This window comes from Thamnophis elegans, chromosome 2, assembly GCF_009769535.1.
Source record: "Thamnophis elegans isolate rThaEle1 chromosome 2, rThaEle1.pri, whole genome shotgun sequence".
In the NCBI taxonomy this organism is placed as follows: domain Eukaryota; kingdom Metazoa; phylum Chordata; class Lepidosauria; order Squamata; family Colubridae; genus Thamnophis; species Thamnophis elegans.
The window spans coordinates 149,237,424-149,258,693 of NC_045542.1; the positions used below are offsets into that span (position 1 = coordinate 149,237,424).

General features: G+C 42.0%; 1 long non-coding RNA gene across 1 annotated transcript; it reads right to left on the reverse strand.

Annotated features, from left to right (window-relative positions):
* Positions 1–313: 313 nt before the first annotated feature.
* On the reverse strand, positions 314–11,717 carry LOC116502870. The gene is made up of 4 exons (XR_004254611.1): positions 11,607–11,717; positions 9,170–9,292; positions 2,864–4,558; positions 314–937 (listed from the first exon to the last, which is right to left on the reverse strand). It is a non-coding gene; the product is annotated as an uncharacterized LOC116502870 (long non-coding RNA).
* Positions 11,718–21,270: the final 9,553 nt, after the last annotated feature.

Sequence of the window (21,270 nt, forward strand, 5' to 3'; positions counted from 1 at the left end):
GTGACAGGGAGCTGCAGCAGAGGGATGAAAGAGCCACATGTGGCTCCAGAGCCGCAGGTTGCTAACCCCTGCTCTAGCCCATAAATGCTTCGAATAAAGAGTTTGGTTATAAGGTGCTACAGGATTTGTTGTATTTAACACAAAGGGCTAAGCCGTGGCTGGCTTAAATATGGTTGAAGGCATAAACTACAATTAGCTGGATTTACATAATACACGAAGCAAGATTAGTATGCCAGAATGTGTCTGAATGATGAGTGAGTAAAGCCAGTATTCAGGTTTTGGGAGTCTGAATCTTGCAACTGGCCTTTTAAATGAGGTATGGGGGCCATACTCTGAAAATGTTTGGTGGTCACTGGAGGTGACCCTCAGGATTTTGTGATGGGTGCAAAGGCAGCTCTGGGATCCAAAGTTATGCATTCTGGTCTAAGCCAGAAAATTTTCCTGGTTTAATTCACTGTCAGGGTTCAGCTTGGTACTTCCTTATGAATCTAGCCAGTTGTGGTTTATTTAATGAAACATGGTGAAGCAACCTGTGGTTTTTTGAGTTAGGTGAACCTGCTTATTATTTGCCATTGTTTAAACCCATTATCATAGATTGGACTTCAATTTTATGCATCCTGTCCTTCTCCACATCAGATGAAAGATTCAGTACTGTTGATTTATTTCATCCATAATTTATTGAGCAAGCAATAGTACCTACCAAAGAAATCACATTGTAGCTTACCAAGGTCGTACCGCCTACAACCCACCACTGCACTGCACCACCTCAGCTCTATGAACAGTCTATATTGCACAGTAAGAAAATAACTTAAAAATAGAATAAGATGCATAGGAAAGTCCGTCAAGGCCAGCAAGCGGTGTCTTCAGTGCATTCATAGATAATTGAAACTTGCTAATATTGGAATTGTTGCTAGAGAGCAGAGCCACACCACACCATCTGTAAGTGGAAAGAAGAAGGTAGGTAGATTAATCCACCATTCAATTATTTGATACACTGAGATGCCACATCACTCAAAAAAGACTGTGTGGAGCTTTTCTCAGATAATCATCCAACAGCTGGATGTTTGAGAATGAATAAAATGAGTGATCCTTCTTTTCTTTTTCAAAGATTTTTTTATGTTTTTATTCTCTTACATACCATTTTAAGTATACATTCACATAATTGTTATTCTTCTTTACGTTTATCATTTTTATACATTTATTATTTCATTTAATAAGTCATAAAGTACAGTTTGGGTTGCTTTATTTACCATCCCTTCCTCCTTTTGTAACTCCCCCTGGTTTTCCTTTCCTTTTCTCCCTCCCTGCCCTCTCTACTTCCTTCCTTCCTCCTCCCTTCCCTTTCTCCTACTCCTGCTCTTCCCCTTCCTAACCTCTCTCCTGCTCTTTCTCTCCCTTCCATCCTCCTCTCTCTACCTCTTCTTTCCCCCGTCTCCCTTTCATTCTCTCCTCCTCTCTCCCTTTCTTTTTCTGTTATTATTGGCAAATATTTTAAAACTCAGTTTATGTTGCCTTGAGATGGAATTTCCGCCAACGCAAGTATAATTTAGTATCATTTCTTATTCCCTCTCCTAGTGTACCCTAGTTACGTTCCCCCTCCCTTTATATCTCGCTCTTGAATATATACTTATATATTTAATATTTTCTTTTCTGTTTTCCCCATTTTCCCCTTCTCCCCCCCCCTTTCCATTTAATAATGTGTTCTCTGGGTACTTTATCTTCTCCCTACTTTCTTTTCTAGCTTGCTTTCTCTAGCTAATCACAAAATCTTCCCCATGTCTTGAAGTAGCAATAATAATAGCAATAGCAGTAGACTTATATACCGCTTCATAGGGCTTTCAGCCCTCTCTAAGCGGTTTACAGAGTCAGCATATTGCCCCCAACAACAATCCGGGTCCTCATTTTACCCACCTCGGAAGGATGGAAGGCTGAGTCAACCCTGAGCCGGTGAGATTTGAACCGCTGAACTGCTGATCTAGCAGTCAGCCTGCAGTGCTGCATTTAACCACCGCGCCACCTTGGCTCTGATTCCTCTTTATCCTTTATTTTCATTGTCAACCTATTCATCTCTGCACAATCTAAGTGATCCTTCTTCATGAGTTCTTCACTCAGCCAACTGTGAACATGGCTTTTAATTTTTCCCACCAGAAAAAAAAACATCTTCTGGTTCATCAAGTGGAAGCCAGACAGAATGATTCACTGTCACATTATGCAGGATATCCTGATGTAAGATTCTGAAAACCTCCCACGATGACTCAGCTTTTTCATTTGAAACCCTCTGCCTATTTAAAACTGGAGTGAATTTTAGTCTGGGAGCATCTTAATGCACACGCCAAAGGTGAATTTTACCCTTCCCATCAATGACCAATATGTAAAGAAATAAATGGTGGGAAAAATAAATAAAGTAAACAATGTATAATGTAATAATACGCCATAAAGGAAACAATGTAATGAAAGAAAGTTGCAGAAAATGTTCTGATTCAGTTGAAATTACCTATACAATTTGCTAAAGGAATGTATCTCAACCTTAGTGGCTTTAAGATGGCTGGACTTCAACTCCCAGAATTCCTTAGGTAGCCATGATGGCTGTCTTCAGTTCTGGGAATTGAAGCCCATCCATCTTAAAGCCTCCAGAGTTGCCAACACTGGTCTAACTCAATGCCCTGTTTCCAACTCAACATTGGTCCATGTTATCCTGAGATGATGGGAATTGGGCACCCTATGTTTAGATTTGGGAAGTGCTAATTCCTTAAATCTGCATTAAAATGCAAACAGAACCATTTTTCCACTCCTATTTAAGAATCGATGGCAGAACTCAGAGAAAATGAAAGTATCTTTTCTTGCTTCCCCCACCTCTACTTACTCCATTTTGCCAATTGGATACTGGAGGTTCCGGAAAGAGGAGAGGAAGTGGTAGGTCTTGTGCCTGGAAGAAACAAGGGAGGAGAATGAGGGGGGAAAAAAGAGCGAAAATAGTGTATCACAATCTTGCACCTTCTGGTCTTCTGAATCCATGGCTGCCCTCAGGGTATGATCAAGGAATTCAAGATGGCAGTCACAAAAGTATATGAAGCTATGCCTATTTTTTAATGTGCATCAGTTCACATAAAAACCCATCAGAGATTAGACTGCGCAGTTGTGGACATCATCTTTTAAACTATAATCTGCAGATGTTCCTGGACGAATCCATTATATCTACTTAATAGCCATCAACTTAGTTATGATGGATCTCCCCAAGACCACACATACCCCATCCCCAGTCACATGGCTATACTTTGGGAGCATAATAACCAGCCTGCATTTATAACCATTTGCAGTATCCTACAATCACATGGGCATGTTTTATAACTTTTGGTTGATTCAGGAAGGTTGACTCATCCTTCCATCTTTCCGAGGCGGGTAAAATGAGGACCCAGATTGTTGAGGGCAATAGGCTGGCTCTGTCAACTGCTTAGAGAGGCCTGTAAAGCAATATTATCATTTTCACAAAACTGGTCCATCGCAAACAATTTGTTTGCTTAATGACTGGCACTAAAAAGGCCATAAAATCAGGCCAGTCACATGGGTGACCCCTTTACCGCCGCCATGACTTATAATGGACAGGCTCCATTACGATTCTGTTTTGAGGACTGCTTGTATATTTTGAGGGAAATTTTTAAACGGTAGATAACCTGTGACCTGTTGGGTGACTGTTTCAAATATATTGCGTTTATCTTAAAAAAACCCAAAACGGAATGACTATGGGCAATCAAAAAATCAATGAGAGCGACTTTTGACTTCCTACCATCTTCCCCATTGATTTGCCTAGTAGGAAGCTGGCAGGAAGTATTAGAAATAATGAACACAATACAGCAGATGACTAGGGCAGTGATGGTATGACAGCTTTGAAGTAGTCACAGCTTTGCCCAATTTCAGTCCCAGGGGACTTATCGTTTCTGGATTTTGGACATATTCTTTAAGTTAGTTCTATGAAAGGTGCCTTGATTCAAAAATTGTTTCCTTACAACACACTGTTTTGCCCAATTGACAATTACAAATAATCCAACAGATACAGGGATTTTAGTACTATATAAATAAAAAAAACATTTAACAGGAAAAGAATTAGCAATCAGACTGCCACTTCTCAACTATGTGCCATGATTTTTGGGTAATCAGGAGTTGTAAAAAAATGGGAGTTGGATCAATGGCGTTCCCCTCTCCCCCAGCAGACCCAACCTCAGCATCTGCACACTAAATAACACCTTTACAAACTTACTTAGTACAGAGATCTGCATTGACACTATACAGTTTTCAGAACTATTTATAAGCCTGTAAAGCCCACTGGCTTTGTAGCTAACATTTTTTAGTTCAAATGTTTTTCCTTTTGTGGAAATGTCCTCTCTGAAATAAGGAAGAAGTGGTTGGCAAACACTGTGAAAAAAATGGCACGCAGTTTCCCAGATCAATGTAATGTTATTCCAAATGCAGACGTTTGCAATTATTCCAGAAGCAGAGAGGGGTATTTTCACCGATTCACCTTCCGCCACAGTTATGGGCTTGGGAGGACAGTCATGATCACCTGTTAAGAGAAGAAATTCATAATTTTTTAATCATTTCAGGCACACAAGTCTGTTTGGACCAAAATTATACCTCCTTTGGCCTGGAAACCACAATGCCTATATTAATTTGTTAAGTACCTGTACCTCAGTAAGTACTATTCAGGGGTGGGTTCCTGCCAGTTCTAACCTCTTCTATAGAAGATGTTCCACAAATCTACAGTGCCGTTTAGAACCGGTTCCAGCTCCCTGCTCCCCGCCCGTCCACACATCATCAAGATGAAAAGTGAGAGGAGGAATTCTAGGAGTTGAAGTCAACAAGTGTTAAAGCTGTCAAGTTTGAACACCCCTGGGTTTTTTTTCCCTGAAGGGTTAGGGGTGCAAGGGTCTTGTAACTTGACAGCTTTAAGACTTGCGTGTTTCAAATGCCAGAGTTCCTGAGCCAACATGACTGGAGGAGGAATTCTGGGAGTTGAAGTCCACAAGCCTTAAAGCTGTCAAGTTTGAACACTCATGGGTTTTTTTTCTAAAGGGTTAGGGGTACAAGGATCTTGTAACTTGACAGTTTTAAGACTTGCACACTTCAATGCCAGAGTTCCTGAGCCAACATGACTGGAGGAATTCTGGGAGTTGAAGTCCACAAGCCTTAAAGCTGTCAAGTTTGAACACCCATGGGTTTTTTTCCCTAAAGGGTTAGGGGTGCAAGGGTCCTATAGCTTGACAGCTTTAAGACTTACGTGCTTCAAATGCCAGAGTTTTTGAGCCAACATTTTGGTTGCTAAGCAAGCGCGTTGTTAAGTGAGTTTCACCACATTTTACAACTTGGCCATGCCCACCCAGTCACATGACTGCCAAGCCACTCCCACTTGGTCACATGTCTGGCAAGCCACTCCCACCCTGTCACATGGCCACTCCCACAAAGCAGGCCACACCTACAAAAGAGGTTCTAAAAAATTTTGAAACCCACCACTGGTACTATTAAACATTGTGACTAGCCTCATTAGGGTGTCTCCTATGCTATTATTTCTGTAATTTCCTTTGTCTGCATTGTCCCATTGACTTTAAGCTTGCCTATGTTCAGGAAATGACTAAAAATCTTGAATCAAAATTAAGGTGACCAGACATAATGCTTTTGGCGGGACACCCCCGCTTTTTGATGCATTTTCCCGCATCCCGCCCGCTTTTTTAAAAGGCACGCTTTTTTTGGCGCTGGCAGTTTTTGTCCATCAGCTGCTGGGCTGGCTCATCGTTCTGTTCTATGCTACCTACAAATTTAAGCCAGCCCAGCCTGCCGCTCACTGAGTTGATTGGCTGGACTCCAGCCAATCAGTGAGCTGGCCAACCAGCTCACTGATTGGCTGGACTCCTTAGCTGAGGACGCATGGGCGAGTCTCCATTTTATTTTGTCTTTCTTGTTGGGGTTGCAGCTGCGCTTACTGGTGGTGAGTAAAATAAATCATGTTTTGTAAAAAATTTTACTCGGGAGTAAATTTTACTTACTCCCGAGTAAAAATTTTACTCGGGAGTAAAAAGCGGCTGCCGGTCGTGCAGAGAACTTCCACGTGGTTCCATCCAGACTTGCCGCCCGTGCTGGCTGTGAACTCCGCAAAGCCAAAGGGGGAGAAGGCAGGGGGCTGTCTCCTCCTCTCAGCCCAGCAAACAGTCCTTTTTTCAGCTGTGCAGACAACTTCCACGTGGCTCTCGCAGCCCGGCAGAAGCATTTTTTCGGGGGAGGGCTCTGCCTTAAGCAAGAATTGCATTAAAGACCAGAGCAACAGGTATTTCCTTATTTGCCTGGAGAGACAAATAATTCCTAGGGATACTTGCCATGTTCTTTCATCACCATGACGATCTTATTTTTTTGAGCTAAATGTATTTTTCCAGTTTGAATTGGGCATAATCTTTTTTTATTGATCCACTGTCAGGAAGAGGGATTATAATTTAAAACAGATGATTTCAGTGGCATCTTTTTTATTAATTTAAATTTCTTTCCGTTCTCCATACCCATCTTCTTGTATCAAATAATAGCTGTGGATTCATTGGTATTAAGGGTATATGTTTGAAGCAGTGCAGGAAATCTTGAAAACTTACAAATTTCTCTCCTCTCTGTGGCATTAGGCCTTAGTATCTGATTTGCTATATAACTTAGCAGTAGTTATTAGCACTCTTGGTGAATGATTCCCTTTTCTCAAATTATCTTGAACAATAGTTTGCAATGTTTTCATATCTTGTATCCAGCTTTTTAAATTTATTATTAAATAATTTGTATTCTATAATGGGATTACAGGGCCTCCCCAGAAGATATTTAAAGCTCTGGTAAGATAGCTTTGAGGGGGGTGGTCTTTAAATATTTGGACTTTAAGCTGATTTTGGAACATCTGTAAATTTGAAAGCACAAAAAATGCTATTGGCTTGTTTCCAGATGAGTCATTTACTGTAAGGAGTATAGGCTCAATGTATTTTAAAATAATATTTTATTTATTGTGCATATGATTTTTTAAAATAGAGGTATTCTGTGTTGATTCTTTTTTTAAATTGTCTTAGACTATTTAAAAAAAGATTCTATCCAAAATAAATTGAAACAAGCCATTTTTAAAATTTCTATGCACAATACTTTGAAATGGACTCAGGAGTCATGATTGACACTGAGTGAATTTGCACTTTTAATAATCAGGAAGATACAATGGCATTGAAAAAAGTGACTGATGACCATTTTTCACACTTAGCGACCATTTTCACACTTAGCGACCGTTGTGGCATCCTCATGGTTACGCGATCAAAATGTTGATGTTTGGCAACGGATTCGTATTTCTGATGATAGTTTGAAATGGTGACAGTATAAATTATTGCTGGTGTAATACTTAACAATGGTTTTTAAGGATTTCTTTTATTTATAGAATACCTTTTTTATTATTTTGGGGGGATTTTTACTTTTAAATTGTTTATAAAATGTATTTACTACAAGAAATGTTCCTTTTTGCAAATGTGATCTTTGCAAATCTTTGTGATGCAATATGTTCAGACCAGGTTTATGTGTCTCAAAGTGGCTGCTATTCTATGGGCAGGCCAGGTTGGTGCAAGGCAGCTTTGCCAGATTTGGTGTGTTTCACCCTCATTGAATTTTATATCGTATAAAGAATGGAAGGAGGAAGGAAGAGAAAAAAGGAGGAAGGGAGTGAGTGAGGAAAGAAGAGGATGGAAGGAGGGAGGAAGGAAGGAAGAGAGGGAAAGAGCAGAAGACAGATAAGGTGAAGGTAGATAAGCAAGAGGAATGAAGGAAGAAGTGAGGAGTCTCGAGGAGGGGGAAAACATTTAGTGACCAAAGTTACAATGGCATTGAAAAAAGTGACTGATGACCATTTTTCACACTTAGCGACCGTTGAGACCATTTTTCACACTTAGCGACCGTTGCGACCATTTTTCACACTTAGCGACCGTTGCAGCATCCTCATGGTCACGTGATCAAAATTTTGTTTGGCAACAGATTCGTATTTATGCTGGTTTCAGTGTCCTGGGGTGACCTTTTGACAAAAAAAAATTTTTTTAATCAACACCCCCCCCCCCCGGGTCAAGGGTGTCCCTCTTTTCCAATCTGAAAATCTGGTCACCTTAATCAAAATGCTATAAGCAGGACTTCAAAGTAAACAGAATAACACCTATACTACGATTCTTCCAATTCCAGGATTTAAAATAAAGGAACAATATCTTTTGCCCTGCCTGTTAATTTCTTGAACTATTTAGTAAAATACAGGCCATTTTGTCAGGCCCAAAACCAAGAAAGACATGTGGCAATTGTTCCAAGCCCAGTTCTTTTCACACCTGTAGACAGAATCTCTTGCCAGACTGAGGATTAGAGACTTAGAATAACTTTATTGTCACTTTGAATATACACTAATTGGCATTCATTAAAATGAAATCTTGTTGCATACAGCTTTCAAAAGGTCACCACCTCCAATATACACTACAGAAACATGACTAAATAAATAAATAAATAAATAAATAAATAAATAAATAAATAAATAAATAAATACAAAATTATGCATATACCCCAGGTATACGACCTCTCCTCCGCTCCCCCCACTTATGGCATGCGAGCCAAAAAAGGTTCACCATCACTGCCTTTAGCATCTCAGTGGCTCAGGGAAATGGCTGGAACCTTACAAAACAAATGAATAAATAAAAATAAATAAAATAAATACACACACCTTCCTTCTAGGACTCCACTTAACCACTGCATTGCATTACACTTTTTTTTTCATAGAAATTTTTTTTTATTTTCCATCTTCATAGCATATAATCACATGTCAATATCATGTTGTATTATTAAGTAATTACATCAATTCATCTTACCATCAACTACCAAAGGGGGAAAAAAGCCAGTTATTGGCTCTTCTGCTCTCCATACACCATATTTATACCTTATCCGACACTTTCTTCCCCCTCTCTCCTCCCCCTTTCTACATCCTTTCTTCCCTCCATCTTTTTCTACTCTACATTGCATTACACTTTTTAAAGAGACGTAGCTAGATTCAAGTCATGGTATCTCAGCTAGAAAGAAAAAACCACTTTGGGGGGAAATAACAAGATCAAGATAATCTGTACATTAACGATGGAAATTAGAAACGAATACTTACTTAGTTCTTTGTCACAGGCAACAGAAACCGAAACAGCAATAGCAAAAATGCAGATGAAATAAAAAACCCATCCATTTCCTTTCCTGAGTAGCATTGCAGATAGTGCCAAATTCTTGGGAGTATCTGAAACAAGTTGATTCACAAAATCAGTTTTTCAAAAGACAAATGATAACTATTATTTAAGACATCAGGGTGGATATGATGTTGTTCTTAATCCAAGCTGTCTGATCCTTGCCTTAAAACTAGTTAATCTACAGCAGAGTAGGGAGAGACAGATGTGCAGAATAAATAAATATTAAATCCAGCTGTTGCAATGAAACAGAACTCATGATGCTTAAAGCATACAGTCCCTTTAAGCTGGAGATGGGTTATTTGTTAAATATTTTTTTAAAAACCAGAAATTAAGGAATTTAGCCAATCTACTCAGAGCTAAATCTCAGAGCTAGATAATACTAAAACTCTCCTGTCTGTTTGTAACTTCAATTATCTGTAACAGTACCTTGTAACATACAGCAACAGATTTTGAATCAAGGTACTTCAAATGGGCTAGCTTAAAGAATGTGTCCAATATTTGTTTTGAGATTTGACAAAGTCATGGCTGCTCCCAGGGTGTTACACAATCACCCTGACGTGGCCAGGGTATAAACAATGACCATCATTTCCAATAAATCCTGCCAGTTTCCCATAAGGAAAGTCAAAGGGATCTGACAGAAAACCAAAAATTGTTCTCAAGTTTAAATAATATTGGTAAAAGAAGACCCCCCTGGATCATAGGTTGTTTAATTTACCAATAAATTCAATTGCTTTCTGCCCATCCTGATCTATTTAGATTAGGTTTAGTTTATTTAGATTTTATTTCCCCCAAACGCGCCTTTATTATTTTTATAAATAACTTGAGGCAGTGAACTCACCTAATACTCTTTACCTCTCCTGTTTTCCCCACAACAACAACCCTTTGAGTTAGGTTGGGCTGAGACAGAGGGACTGGGCCAAATTCACCCAGCCGGCTTAAAAGCCTAAAGTGAGATTAGTTTTCACAGCCTCCCGACTTCTAGTTTGGTGCCTTCACTACTAAATTAAATTGGTTTCTCTGAGAAATAGAGCCCTTTGGGCTGCCTATTTAATGTGATTTCCATTTAATAAAAATGTAATTAAAGAAATCTTTCATAATCAGAGAGAAAAGAACAATCACAATCTTCTCTATTATTTTCATTTTAATGAATGAAACTTTTAGAATAGAATAGAATAGAATAGAATAGAATAGAATAGAATAGAATAGAATAGAATTCTTCATTGGCCAAGTGTGATTGGACATCCAAGGAATTTGTCTTTGGTGCATATGTTCTCAGTTTACATAAAAAGACAAGATACATTCATCAAGAATCATAAGGTACAACATTTGCTGTAATTTGAAAACTTTTGTGGACACAAGGAAAATAAAATTCTAGGGATGAATTTAGATCTTTCCCATTGATATCTATAAAAGAAAGCCCCTGGTCTCTTCTCTAAATGCAACTATTAGGGAATTGATACTGATTCTAAACTAAAGCTCCCTTTTTACAATCCTGTAATCCCTTAATTTGGGGTAGCAGAGGTGCTCACAGCATTTTTGTAAGGGACCTAGGAGAGAAATATCTGCTGCTACCTAGAATTGAACTCTCAACCTTCCGAATGGGAGACAAGATTCTTCACCACTAAACCATCACACCACTCAGAAGTGATTCTAAAATATATGTCAGAAAAAGGTCTTGGGAGCGTGTATGAAATGCTAGATTTCTTCAAAAAGCAAGGTTCATATTTATTTGTGAGCTGTTTCAAGATTTGTTGAATTCAAGTTTTGTTGAATGAAATAAAATTGGGCGAGTTATAACCGATAGTTTTCTAACCATGCTGACTGGTTTCACACATTTTGCTAACCAAAGTCTTACAAAACATACGTTGCTGAGTACAGAACAATTTTCATATTGATAGAGATCTAAGAAATATTTAGAAAGTTAAGAAAGAGCCAAGTCTGGAGTGTTAGAAATCACTGAGCAGAAAAAAACAACAATGATTTCAAAACTGAAATAAGAATCCAACAATTAGTTTTTTTCTAGAAAGCAGAAATCTTTTGGTTTCATTAGTGATATTAAATGCGGCATTCACTCAAAAGCTACAGGGAAGAACTGGATAAATGGAAGAATTCATGGCTTGTCTACCTACCTACATTTTTTACTCCTCATCTATAAATTTTGTAGAAAATCCTGTCGCTTGAACAGTGGTTCAAGAAGTAGGATTGAGAAGGCAAAATGCCCTCTCAGCAAACTGGTAGAAACACCCCACACACACACTACTCTTGAAGCTTTGTTCAGTACGATACGCTAAGCAAACCTTTCAGTTTCCTCTTCTCCTGAATCAGAAAACCAAAATATCTATAAAGACTTTTTCCATTCCTCACCTCTTTGAAATGATTCCGTGGTTCTCTGTGATTTCCTGCACCAACTTCCAACTGAGCGCAGATGTTTCTACAGTCTGAAATAAGTTCAAACTGTCCTTGGAATGGTGAGAATGTTTCTTTATTACCAGCAGAAAAATGGCACATGACATCACCGGGAAAAAAAAACCCTGTGTTCTTCAAGAAATAAAGGGAACCTACAAACTGTTTCAGGACGTGGCACGACAAAACCACGCTCGACTAAACCATGCCCGATTAAACCGCATCGCTGACGTCATCATCAGGGCGACAACAGCGAGCGCGGAGAAAGAAGGGCGCTTTAAATAGCGCTTTGAAAGCAAGCCGATTCAATTTAAGGTAAGGGTTAGCTTTAGGGTTAGCTTTAGGGTTAGGTTAAGGGTTAGGGTTAGGTTTAGGGGTAGGTTAAGGGTTAGGGTTAGGTTTAGGGTTAGGTTAAGGATTAGGATTAGGTTTAGGGTTAGGTTAAGGGTTAGGGTTAGGTTTAGGGCTAGGTTAAGGGTTAGGGTTAGGTTTAGGGTTAGGTTAAGGATTAGGATTAGGTTTAGGGTTAGGTTAAGGGTTAGGTTTAGGGCTAGGTTTAGGGTTAGGTTAAGGGTTAGGTTTAGGGTTAGGTTTAGGTTTAGGATTAGGTTTAGGGGGGTTAGGTTTAGGGGTTAATTTTAGGTTTAGCGTTTACAGCATTCTTCTGTCTCCGCGCTGTTGTCGCGCTGTTGATGACGTTAGCTACGCGGTTTCGTCGAGCACGGTTTAGTCGAATGCGGTTTTGTGGTGGAACCGTTTCAGGAGATGGTGTGAGACAGTTTTCAATGTTAGATTCCTCTCTTCACATCTTTCCCACAACTGTGTTGCATTCTGTGCTTTGTTTGTCATGGGAAGTCCCCATAACCAGTCATGCCCCACAGTTATATCTATTGAGGCTTGGAAACTAAAAGGGGGCCAGATGTGATATTTGGATGAAGACTATTGGGGCATCCAGGCAGCCTAAAATAATGATAAACAAGGCAGAGTTCAGCTAATTGTTCTAAGAAAAATGTGATAAAAGCACTTTTTATCCCCCTTCATTTTTTTTGCTTCTGAAATATTACCTTTAAAACTTTTTTTTTATTGTTCACAGGAACTCTGGGAGTTGAAGTCCACAAGTCTTAAAGTTGCCAAGATTGGGGACCCCTGGTCTAGACCAGAGGTGGCATTCACCAGGTTCTGACCAACTCTGGAGAACCAGTAGTAGAAATTTTGAGTACTCTGCTTTTTGAAGTATAAGATGCACCGGAGTATAAGACACACCAAGATTTTGAAGAGGCAAATTTTTTAAAAAAGTTTTTGCACTCTGCAAACTCCCAAAAATGGCCCACTGTCAAAAAAAAGGGGCATGCATAGCCTTTAGGAGGCTTGTAGAGTGCTCCTGGGGGAGCAAAAACAAGCAAAAAGGCTCATTTTCTCTCATTTTTGCCCTCCCCAGCCCCCAGGAGCACTCTGGAAGCCTCCTAAAGGCTATGCACAGCCATTTTTGCAAAGGGGGTGGGGTTTGGGAAGTAAAAAATGCTGTATTCAGTGTATAAAATGCACCCAGATTTTCACCCTCTTTTTTGAGGGAAAAAGGTGCATCTTATATTCCAAAAAATACGGTAGTTCGGAGAACTGTTAAATATAAGGTGACCAGATTTTCAGATTGGAAAAGAGGGACACCCTTGACCGGGGGGGGGGGGGGGGGGGGGGGCTTGATTAAAAAAATTTTTTTTTGTAAAAAGGTCACCCCGGGACACTGAAGCCAGCATAAATACAAATCTGTTGCCAAACAAAATTTTGATCACGTGACCATGAGGATGCTGCAATGGTCGCTAAGTGTGAAAAATGGTCGCAACGGTCGCTAAGTGTGAAAAATGGTCGCAACGGTCGCTAAGTGTGAAAAATGGTCATCAGTCACTTTTTTCAATGCCATTGTAACTTTGGTCACTAAATGTTTTCCCCCTCCTCGAGACTCCTCACTTCTTCCTTCATTCCTCTTGCTGATCTACCTTCACCTTATCTGTCTTCTGCTCTTTCCCTCTCTTCCTTCCTTCCTCCCTCCTTCCATCCTCTTCTTTCCTCACTCACTCCCTTCCTCCTTTTTTCTCTTCCTTCCTCCTTCCATTCTTTATACGATATAAAATTCAATGAGGGTGAAACACACCAAATCTGGCAAAGCTGCCTTGCACCAACCTGGCCTGCCCATAGAATAGCAGCCACTTTGAGACACATAAACCTGGTCTGAACATATTGCATCACAAAGATTTGCAAAGATCACATTTGCAAAAAGGAACATTTCTTGTAGTAAATACATTTTATAAACAATTTAAAAGTAAAAATCCCCCCAAAATAATAAAAAAGGTATTCTATAAATAAAAGAAATCCTTAAAAACCATTGTTAAGTATTACACCAGCAATAATTTATACTGTCACCATTTCAAACTATCATCAGAAATACGAATCCGTTGCCAAACATCAACATTTTGATCGCGTAACCATGAGGATGCCACAACGGTCGCTAAGTGTGAAAAATGGTCATCAGTCACTTTTTTCAATGCCATTGTATCTTCCTGATTATTAAAAGTGCAAATTCACTCAGTGTCAATCATGACTCCTGAGTCCATTTCAAAGTATTGTGCATAGAAATTTTAAAAATGGCTTGTTTCAATTTATTTTGGATAGAATCTTTTTTTAAATAGTTTAAGACAATTTAAAAAAAGAATCAATACAGAATAACACTATTTTTAAAAATCATATGCACAATAAATAAAATATTATTTTAAAATACATTAAAAAAATAAAAGAAAAAACCCAGCTCACTTACCAGCAGGCAGGCAGAGTCAGCAGATCTTCGTAGGGATGGATGGAAGCACACAGGGAGCCTATATATACGCAACTGCAGTAACAATGACAATGATGAAGGATTGGATTGAGTTAAAGAATAAAAGAATTCTGATCTTAGAAGGCCATGACCTGCAGGCAGGCTGGCATAATTTCTTATGGAATGAATGACAAACATAAAACGCACAAATACTTTCAAAATCATTTAATTAGAACTTTACTGCAACAATGGCTCAAAATCAAAAAAATCCACTATGTGAAAACCCCAAATTGGCTATCACCAACAGAAAGAACGACACACCCAAATTTTACAGATTGGAACAAAATTCTAAGATACAGAGATCTAATTGACAGACAGGGAAATTTAAAAACAATTGAAGAATTGGCAGATCAGAATATGAAAGGTGATTGGCTAACCTACCTCCAAATTAAAACTAAATACAATAAAGACACTAAAATATATGGTATTGAAACAGAACCACACGAATTGGATAAAATTATTCAAAGTCTGGACAGAAAGATGATAGGGAAAATATACAAATTCCTCTTGAAGTATCAAATGGAAGAGGAAATTGTAAAAGAACCAATGATAAAATGGGCACAGAACTTTGGCTATAACATTGAACTAGACAAATGGGAAAAATTTTGGGGAATAAATTTAAGAATGACACTATCAATCCCATACAAGGAAAACCAGTACAAAATGCTTTATTATAGATGGCATCTGGCACCGTCAAGGTTGGCCAAAATTTCAACAAATACCTCGCTAAATTTCTGGAAATGTGATTCAATACATCATGGCACATATTATCATTTATGGTGGACTTGTGAAGAGGCAAAAAAATTCTGGAAAAGGATCAAAAATTGGTTGGAAGAAATAACAAAGGTTAAGTTAGATTGGAAACCTGAACTCTTTCTATTAGGAACACAGGGATCTTCAAACCTGACAGCTTAAGACTGTGGACTTCAACTCCCAGAATTCCTCCTCCAGTCACGTTGGCTCAGAAACTCTGGCAGTGAAGCATGCAAGTCTTAAAGCTGTCAAGTTACAAGATCCTTGCACCCCTGCCCCTTTAGGGAAAAAAAACCCCTGGGGTCTTCAAACCTGACAGCTTAAGACTGTGGACTTCAACTCCCAGAATTCCTCCTCCAGTCACGTTGGCTCAGAAACTCTGGCAGTGAAGCATGCAAGTCTTAAAGCTGTCAAGTTACAAGATCCTTGCACCCCTGCCCCTTTAGGGAAAAAAACCCCTGGGGTCTTCAAACCTGACAGCTTAAAGACTTATGGACTTCAACTCCCAGAATTCCACCTCCAGTCATGTGGTGGCGACATCATCTGCTCCATCTTCGGGTTTTTTCACAGGGGCAGGGCTGCCGCTGAAGATGCCGACGAGCCTCCCCCCCACCAGAATAACACCAGAGAACTGTTACCACCTCTGACTGGTCCTGCCCCCATCTATTCTCTGCCTCCCGAGTCCCAGTTGATTGGGAGGGAATGGAAATTTTGCATTATCCTTCCTCTGGAGTGGGGAGGGAATAGAGATTTTACAGTATCCTTCCCCTGCCACGCACACCAAGCCATGCCCACAGAACCAGTAATAAAAATTTTTGAATTCCACCACTAGTCTAGGGCTCTGTGTTATCATATGATTAGCTGAAGCTTGCATATTGAAAAATGTGAATGCTGTGATATTATCTTCCATTTGTAATGATTTGATTATCTTCATCGACAGAGATAAGATCAGAGCTGAGAATTTGGACAAAGTCTCTTGATAACCATCTTCCCTAGTGCCATGAAGCTTTTGAAAGACTTCAGAACTGTTTTTATCGTAGGTCTACAGAAGATTCAAATCAGATGTCTGTTTTATGCAGCAACAAAAGCAGCAGATTTTTCGTTCAAAATGTCAAATTATGTTTACACAACCGCAGTGATTGGAAATGAGAAATGAAGCGGGAAAACCACTTTGTGGTTTCATGTTCTAAATAGTTCTTCATGTTCTAAGTAGTTTCTTAACCACTTCATTTCTAAGAAAGTGGTTTGTTTCAATGTGAAACTGAGATCAATCTAGCGAAGGTTGAGTTTGACAGCAGCCCTTTTATAGGAAGCTGTCAGACCCTTTGACCAATAGGATTAAACCTCTGTTCCCGCCGGAACAGAGGGCCTTGGTGGAAACCACTGTAGTTAGAACAAATATCTAACACCCCTCCCCTCTTGGATGGAATAATCCTACTTGTTACGTAGTCACGCAGGTAGGCAGGCTTTTGGGTAGCTCTGCCAGACCTGCACAGTTCAGTAGGAGGGTGTTTGTTGGACAGGTCAGATGGACCTGTTTGCTCCACAGCTCCGCTTGGTGGAATCTCCTGGAACCTCTCACAGGCCGTGGCTGGAGCTTCTAGAGCCGGTTCGCTCGGAGCTCACTGCGGGCCTGCAACAAAACCAGATATATTTCCTGGTACCCTCGGGCTTGAGCTGGCCATGGAAGGAGTAAGTGTTTGCTCTGTTTGGGTAGGGCTTTGACTAACTCGTGCAGGAGTTACCTCTGGTTGTCTAAGAGTGGGGTTGGAGAGGCGGCCACGGAGTTGGTCAATGTGCCTTCTCCAATTCCGACCGTCCTCAAGCTCTGAGGTAAGAGCGAGGCCTGGTGATGCCTATCACTGTGGCAGGAAACCACAGAGTTCCCCCAGTGTAGTTGTGGGTGTATACTGAATCCACTATGCTAAATCCCCCATGCTAAATCCCCCAGAGTAAACAGCCATTTACAACCAATAATTCATCACATTTGGTAAAATACATTTTGAAATCAACCCCAACAGGCCCCTTGGGCCACCCCCTCCACACCCAGTTCAAAATTTGTTTGATGGTGGAGTCCTTTGCAGAGTGACGGGCAACGTCACTGGATGAGACAGGCCCAGTCTCAAGGCAGTCAATAAGGAGGACTGGCGTCTCGGGGGTAGGGTCAGCAAGAATTTCAGGCAGCAGGCATCAGCTCAAAGTGTCAGCGTGCCCCAAAGTGGAGCCTGGTCGGTGGATGAGACGGTAGGAATACGCAGCTAGGAAGATGGTCCATCTGATCATTCATGGTGATAATGACACTGGGGTAGGCTGGTCCCCAGCCAGTAAGCCCAACAATGGCTTGTGGTCCATAATCAGTTCAAAATCACGGCCATATAAGTACTCCAGCCACTGCAGCCAAAGCCTCCCAGTCCAGCTGGCTGTAGTTCCTCTCTGCAGCGGACATAGTCCTGGAGTAAAAAGCAATGGTTGCCTCGGTTCCATTGGGCATACGGTGGCTGAGGATGGTGCTGAGGATGGTTGCCAACGCCGTACGAGGAAGCGTCGCAGGTCAGCACCAATGGCAGTACTGTACCAGGAAGGACTCCGCTGACAGGAGTCATATTACCGTGGCAAATGCGGCAGCCTCAGCTCTGCCCCAGAACCACTTTGGGTTCTTAGTCAGGAGGTGGTGTAAGGGCTCAGCAATGATGGCTTTCTGTTTAAGAAAGAAGTTGTAGAAATTAAGGAGCCCAAGGAACGCTTGCAGCTTGGTTTGATTGCAAGGTGTGGGGGCGTCCTAAATTGCTTGAATTTTTTGGGAGGTCGGGTGAATCCCAGAGCCATGGATTAGGCATCCTAAGAATTCAACCCTTGGCACTTTAATTTGGCATTTTTCTTTCTTGAGACGGAGGCCTTTGTCTCTAATTCGAGCCAAAACTGTTCGTACACGTTTGAAAAGTTGCGCCTCATTTGCAGTTGATACCAAGATGTCATGAAAATAGGGGACAACTCCTGGAATCCCTGCAAAAGCCGTTCCATGACGCTTTGGAACAGTACAGGGGCGATGCTAACGCCGAATTGCAGGGGGTGACATTTGAATGCACCCCTGTGCGTCACAATGGTTTGGGCCTCCGCCGTAGCACCATCTACAGACAATTGTTGGTATGCCTGCGCCATGTCCAATTTTGAAAATATTTTTCCGAGGCCTAAGGAATGTAATAGGTCCTGTATAATCGGTACATGGTAAGCACTTTGTTGTAGCGCTTTATTGAGTATGCACTTGTAGTCTTCTTAAAGATGGCTTTGGCACTGTCGTCTTTCAAGGCGTTGATGCCGGTCACCCAGGGCTTTGAACCAGTCAAGCCCCAGGAGGCTCTGCAGGTTGCCGCTGACCACCGTCACTGGGAGTTGACCACTGAGCTGCTTGAATTTCACCTGGAAGGTGCCTTGGCCCATGACGGGGACCCGGTTGCCCTGGTAATCTCGTAGATGGATGTCAGGGGTGCAGAGATGCTGTTTCTTCAGGCTAGGGATAGCCTGCTTGAGGGTAGACCATGGCATGATGGTCAGTGAGGACCCGGTGTCTATCTCCATTTCACATGGAGAGTCCTCAATGAGGACTGTGACCTTCAGCTTTTTTGGCTGCCTGGTGCAGACTTGGCCAATTGACGTATGATAGGTGACCCAAGTGTCACCCTCTGAGCGCTGTGGTGGCTTCTTCCAGGCTCCTTGGTTGGGCCTTTGTTGGCGGGTTGGCATGCTTCTAGGCTCCCAGGTGGTGGCAGGGAATTCGCTCCGGCACACCTTGGCGATGTGCCCCTTTTGCTCACAGCGCTGGCAGGTAGTGTCGCAGAAACGGCAAGCCGATCTGGCATGGTCTCTTCCGCAAGTAGCTCAAGGTGGGAGACACACTTTGAATTTGAGCGCCGGCTGAGCGCGGCTACTGCACATGTGGCAGCTGTCATCTTCCTTGCCTTCTGAGCTCTCAGGCTCTGGGGCCTCTGGGACATGGGGGTAACCAGCATCAACACCATCAACAATGACAGTACTCAGGAATTGATCTCCGAGTTCAAGGATGTTTTCAGCGGAGACTTGGGCAAGTATGTGGGAACTCCTATATCATTTATCATTTTGGACAGGGAAGCACTGGCTATGGTGGCAGAGGTCAAGCGGTTTCACAAATACTTTTAAGGTTGGGAATTCGAACTCAGCAATGATCACAAACCGCTGCTGGGGTTCTTGGCTGGGGACTGCCCTACTCCTGCATCCGGCTCGGCGCGAATGACTCATTGGACTGTCTTTCTCATGGCCTACAGCTATAGACTCACTCACTGCTCTGGTAGGACTTTGGGTCATGCTGATGCCCCCAGCAGGTGCCCTCTGCTGGAACCTTTGGACAATCCAACCCCCAACATGCTGGTCTTGCTTATTGACTGCCTGGAAGTGGGCCCGGTGACGTTGAATGAGGTCGCTCATCACTCAGCTAAAGACAGAACCATTGCTCAGGTTCTGAACTGGATGTGGAGGGGGTGGCCCAAGTTGGGGCTGAGTTTAAACCATATATTGCAAAGCAAAATGAACTGTCTGCATTGTGGGGATTTCTGCTGTGGGGGTACTGGGAGATTGTTCCACCCAAACTGCAAGTTGCAGTTCTAGAGGCTTTACATGTAGGGCATCCAGGGATTGTCCGGATGAAAGCATTGGCAAGGAGTTATGGGTGATGGACTAACATGGACAGGGAGATCACAGAGTGGGTAGCAACCTGCACACCATGCCAGGAATCCTGACCCGCTCCCCCAGAGGTGCCCTCGTGTGAACGGGAAAGTCCCAAGGCACTCTGGTCCAGGGTGCACATTGCATGGACAAACTTTCCTCATAGTTGTAGATGCCTACTCAAAATAGTTAGAGGTAGTCCTCATGACCACCACCACGGCAGAGGCGGTCATCAAGGTGCTACGGAGACTTTTCTCCATGCACGGCCTGCCTGATGTTCTGGTTTCAGACAACGGGCCCCAATTTATGACCATTCAATTTGAAACCTATATAGCAGAGCAGGGAATCAGATGTGCCCTGGTCACCTCATTCCATCTGACCAGCAATGGTCAAGTGGAGAGAATGGTGCGATCTGCTAAAGAAGCCCTATCTAGAATGGGACCAGGTGATTGGCAAACCCGAATCGGTAAATTTATCCTCGTACAGCACATCACGCCAAGTGCCACTACAGCAAAAAGCCCCTCTGAACTGTTAATGGGTTGCTGGCCAAGGTCTCTCTTGGACTGGCTGCACCCAAATTATTCTGCCGAGCCCCAAGTTGATTCGACCAGTCAACTCCGGTCATTTAGAATAGATCGTATATGCCCACAACTATGCTGGGGTACTCTCTGGGTTCCTGCCACAATTGTTGAAACATTCGAGGATGGTAGAAGCTGGAGACGGCACATTGACCAATTCCGAGGCCGACTCAGCCACTCCACTCTTAGGCAACCAGAGATAACTCTGCCATGAGCTAGCCAAGGCCCTACCTAAAAGGAGCAATCACACACTCCTTCCACAGACTACTCAAGCCCAAAAGAGATGGGGAACTTGGGAAGCAGGAGTCCAGCGGTGAGCTCCAGGCAAACCGGCTCTGAGAACTCCAGCCATGCCTCAGGAAAGCTTCCAGGTACTTCCATTGGTTGAGCCCGGGGAAGCAACAGGTCCATCCGAACATACCGCTGCCTCAGCTCCAACTGAGGGTGGGGCATTGGGGAACCCTTTCAGCGCAGGTCTGAAAGGGTTCCCTAACGCCCCGCCTATCTGCGTGACTACTTCACTAATTGGGTAAGCCCAACTAAGAGGGAGGGGCATTACATATTGAGGCTTGAGCAATAGGCTCCACCAAGGTCCTTAATTCTGGCGGGAAAATACTCAAAGCCGATTGGCTGAGCCATCTGACAGCTCCCTATGAAAGGGCCAGCACTGGATCTGTACATAGTTGTTGAATAAAGAGCTGTTGTTGTCACTGAAGCCTGAGTCCTGTCTCAT